Raw genomic sequence first — 5,389 nt, 5'->3', positions numbered from 1 at the left:
AACAATTGAAATCGGTGTAAAGAAAACATATTACAAGTTTCAGAAAATTACAACAAGTTGTGTTATGGCACTAGGCTTATTGTCCCTTAGTAAAGATGGCGACATCCGTGCTGAAGCCACTTTTATTTTAATATTGAAGGCTATGCTGCTTTTATTCCTCTCTATACTAACTTAGATATGCCTATACATGCACAATAATAGTGTAAAAACACTTATTTATAGATCAGCGCTCACATGAAGGCTGCGATACAGTTACCACGCCCACACCCATCGTTAGTGCGCCCTCCACTGATACAAGTACCGCATTACTATCTACATCAATTAACAAATCGTCTCTCTTTCTTCAAAACAGTAGATGTTCAGACACAATTCTTCTAGACTCGCACTGAAAAGACAAGAAAATGCTTTAAAATGTGGACATTTAGGAGGAACTTTGAAATGTGTTTTTATCAGTAAACCAGGCAGTTTTACAACATATCCCCCAATTATTTGAATCTATTGTTGACGTAAAAAAGAGTATAGTATTAATTATTGCTTCAGTGATAAATATGAAAAATACATCTAATGCATATTAAAATGACTGTGCTTACAGTATAAGGGACAGTCTGTCTTTTTCAAATGTACAATGTTTCTTTTTTGTAAAGATAGACGACTTGTGTGCTGAAGCATGTACAATAAACAAGTAATGTATGAATAAAACAGGGCCAGGGGTTTGTGGTCAGTTAAATATTTTATTAATGATTCAGTGTTATGTTATTTTACTGGATTGAAAAAAACAACAGCATTTCCCTACATAATAAAGAATTGTATAACTTAAAAACCCTGCACATCCTAACAGGAGTACTTATTATGTCTGATTCAATTTCTGATCAGGTTGATCGCCAGACTCCATGAGCTAGTAAAAATGATACGTGTGTAATGTTCTAATAGGTTCAACAGTGGGACTAATAAATTATTACCTCACCTATCTTATTTTAACAAAGCTCAAGGGAGAGACAGGGAGATGTCAATCAAGCACAGACTGTAGACACTCACGCAGCCTGAGAGGTCTAATCACCTGACAATCAGAATCACCTGCGTGGGTGTGCCTGGCATTTAAACAGTTTTTTTTAGTGTGTTTATGGAGCAGTAATAGTGCAATACCAAAGCTAGCAATTAATTATGTATCGACTGAAAGATGAAAAGGTCACAGTAAAAAAATAAGACCAGACACCAGTTACATTTCAACAATTTTATTATGTAAAGAGTACAGCCACTCCTTTCATCTTCTATCCCATCTCACACAACCGGTGTAGAAAATGTTCTCGTTTGCAGTTTTCTATTTGCACATTGTGTTATTTTATACCATCAGAATGTCAATAATTTTGTGCAGAAGTAGTTTTTAATGTATAGCTAGGATAAGTCTTTATCCTTGTGTGGGAGCAGCGCATAAATAGATAAAAAATAATAAATTGAATAAGAGGAATTTACAACTAGTATAAGAATAGAAGTAAAAATGTGAACACACAATACAAATGAATAAACCAGAGCAATAAAAGATAAGGTTAAGAGGTAAACTGACATGGTGTGTTTAAAAGCAGCAAGTCAAAAAGCGTAAACAGTGTACACCAATAATACATGTGCTTAAGTAGAGATACTTAGTGTTGTTTGTATTAATACAGCAGCAATTTAACACATCAATTGTCCAGCAAGTTGACACAAACTGTTGTGACATGTCGTTCTATGGAGTGTACTACTTTTAATCCAAATCTCTTCTTTTCTTTGTTCCTCAGGAAATCCCTTTCCTGACCTGGTGAGGGATTTATTCGGAGCCATAGAGACTCACTCTGTATCCAATTAAGATTGTAATTCCAAGAAAAAACACCTACATTGTATTTGTCTCCAGAAAGAAAAATAACATCTATTATTCATGAGCAGTCTTTACAGTTAACCTCCTACTGAAGCTTCAAGGATTTGAATCAAGGGCATGCTTCTTGACTGTTCTTACATAGGCCTATGATTCCTTTTTATTGTCACATAATCAGTCAGTCCTCACGCACATGTGTGTATAGATTACCCAGAGCCAGCGTAGGTTAAACAGGTCAGTGGCGCTCAGACAAACACCTCGACTTACCGTTCTGAGCTGCCGGTAATAGTTTATACACGGTAAGAGTCTTAGGAAACGGCTGAGCAACTGAACCTTAGCAGCTTAAAGAGATCATCATGTAAAATCCTCACAAGTGACGTGGCTCAAGGATAATGGCAGCTAGGGACGGAGGTTTTTGAAGAGGTCAACGTAACTTCCCAGCAGATCAGTGTGTGAGCCTTTTTGACAGGACATCTTCTTGTGTGTTATACATCACATCTATCAACCTACGTTTCATCGCCGTACAGACAACTGTTGGAAGGGATTTGTTACAAATAAAATCAGAAGTCTAAGCAATCAAAATTATACAGAAGTCATAAAATCATATCAAGAGTTTCTTTTATTGTCATTGTATATCACCAGGGGACTATAAAGGCTGGGTAAATGCATTGAACAAATCAACAACTGGATGTGACAGAATATTCTTCAATTAAACAAAGATAGTAATTGTTTTTGGTACCAACGATTGAAAGTCAGCGCTCAGCTTCAATCACTGATGTTAAAAACCACAAACCAAGTCAGAAACCTAGGTGTAGTTATGGATTCAGACCTCAACCTGAACAGCCATATCAAGACAATTACAAAATCAGCCTGAAGAATATATCAAGGATTAGAGGATTTATGTCTCAACAGGATTTGGAAAAACTTGTCCATGCATTTATCTTCAGTAGACTGGACTACTGTAACGGTGCGTTTACAGGTCTCTGTAAAAAGTCAATCAGAAAGCTGCCGCTGATTCAGAATGCTGCAGGTCTAGTCCTCACTAAGACCAAGAAAGTGGATCACATCACTCCAGTTATGAGGTCTTTGCACTGGCTTCCTGTCCAACAAAGAATTGACTTTAAAATCCTACTGTTGGTTTATAAAGCACTGAATGATTTAGGGCCAAAATACATCTCTGATCTGCTGCTACCTTATGAACCATCCCGACCCCTTAGGTCGTCTGGGGTCAAAACTAAACATGGAGAAGCAGCGTTCAGTTTTTCTACTCCACATATCTGGAACAAAGTCCCAGAAAGCTGCAGGTCTGCAGAGACCCTCAGCTCCTTTAAATCCAGACTGAAGACTTTTCTGTTTGCTGCTGCCTTTAATTGAACCACATTCAAGGATATTAATCTATTTCTGCATTTTACTACTGTATTTTATTTCTTACACTGCTTTTTAGTGTTTTAATGACTGTTTTTAATGTTTCAATAAATGTTCTTAATTGCTTTTAATTTGCCTTATGTTTTCATGCTTTTAATGGTTTTATGTGAAGCACTTTGAATTGCCTTGTTGTTGAAATGTGCTATGCAAATAAACTTGCCTTGCCTTGCCTTACCACAGGGTTGCGCAACAAAATGCAGATTGTAGTCCCATTTTGCTTCACAAGACAAAGACAAAAACTATATTATGGACGGTGGAGGATGAGTAAAGGTGTCTCACAGCCAGAGGAACGAAGCTGTTTTAAACATTACAATTACTATGTTTTCATTCTAAATGTTCTAAATACTAGATGTTATTCTTATTGCTTGTGTCCTCAAGCTATTTCAGATGGCACCATATGCAAAACCCCTTTAACCTGCTGAAAGATCAAAACGATGTACAAATACTTGTTGAATTGATGGTTGAAAATTGTTTTTTTGCAAATAATGTAACATATAAACAACATCTCTTCAAGTTTCCTTTTAGGTTTAATATTTTGTTTGTCTACCTAATGAACAACTTACTTTAGATATTGCTCAATGAACGTAGGGAGTTTTCCCAACAAACCTTCTATGTTGGAGCTATTTATTTGATATTAGTATTTTGTTATTTAATTAATAAGTAGTATTGTTTGCTTATTTAGGTTAAATTGATTTTTTGATATATTAAAATTGCTTTTTCTCTTTAATAGTAATTTGTTTAGTTATATTATGTTTTGTTGTTTAAGTATACTTAGTTTTGGGTTAGTTCATTTTGTACTTTGGGTAAACTCTGTGGGCACCTTTGGCTATATATAGGAGTAGGTAGATAGGACCAGCATGCACCGGGGTGGACCTATAGTTTTTTACCAACACAGGAGAGACAGCGTAAGACAGGAGTTTTCTTTGTTCTTTTTGTTTGTTTGCATGTTTTGTTTGGCTTACTTAAATAAATAAGAAAAATCAGAATCCTGCATGGACAATCTACTCTTTCCTGCCTGCGTAAACTACAAACCATGGTGCATCAGTGGCCTTTGATTATTGTTTGTTTTATTTTGATTTATTCGACAAATGGCTACTACATTCTATTCTGAAAGTGTGTTCAGAATACTTTAGTATCTGGACCTTCCTGTCTCAGTCCTTTATTACAACCACCTTTCAAAATAGAAGGGTCAATTAGGCCAAATTCCTCTGCATTGCCTTTTTGATTTAGATATTTGGCACACCTTTAAGCAGAGCTGCAGAAACCGATATTTGATGTTCACTGTGTAAGATGTTGTTTCACCACATAACATACTTTTGTATCCAATAGAAAATACAGAACCCGTCACGGCCTTTCAGACACATATAGCTCCACTTCCATAACACTAAGCAGATGTTAACAGAACTTTCCTCAAAGTTTACCTCAAACGTAAGCACGCCCTACAACGTTTGATTCTGATGTGGAAAAATGGAAATGCTCTGCTTTGTGATGAGATCCATGCTCAACACAGGGTAATCCGTCCTTGATCCTGATACGATAATGAGAAGAGATCATCCATCCTAATACTAGCAAAAAACAGATCACCCAAGGACAGCAATGGCACTGATTGCTGGATTAGCTGACTCAAAAACAATGGTCTTCCTTCCAGATTGGATCCGATTGAACCAGCTTTGGCACTATTCACTCATGGGTGAATACATATTTATGTCAGTACATATAGCATTAATGTGTGTGTCTCAATGTACTGTGTACCACTGCTTTTGACCTGAAATAGCGTCTAAGTGATGAGATAAGATCAGTGTTATGATTGATAATATCCTAAATCTTGTACTGGCTTCTAGTCTGGTTTTATTCCACTTTATAACGTGTCTGTAGATCCTGCATTGCTTCCTGTATTACTCTAATCTCCTCGACTATTCTTGGGGGTTACTATTTATCCAATTCCAAATAAGCAATTAATTATTCAATCATTCAATTAATTAAATGTTCCATCAGGCAGCCTTATAAAGGGGCTCCTGTCATCAGTAGTAGACTACCATAGCCATAGAGCAGGACACGCTTAGCTGACTATCACATGAAAAGCAAATTTTGATTTTCCTCATTCACATTTGGGTCAAA

The sequence above is a fragment of the Cebidichthys violaceus genome, unplaced genomic scaffold (genome assembly GCF_023349555.1).
Source record: "Cebidichthys violaceus isolate CVI_PGR_0920_01 unplaced genomic scaffold, fCebVio1.0.p SCAF_25, whole genome shotgun sequence".
NCBI lineage: Eukaryota > Metazoa > Chordata > Actinopteri > Perciformes > Stichaeidae > Cebidichthys > Cebidichthys violaceus.
The sequence above is the reverse complement of the archived record's forward strand: the minus strand, read 5'-3'. Positions refer to the sequence as shown.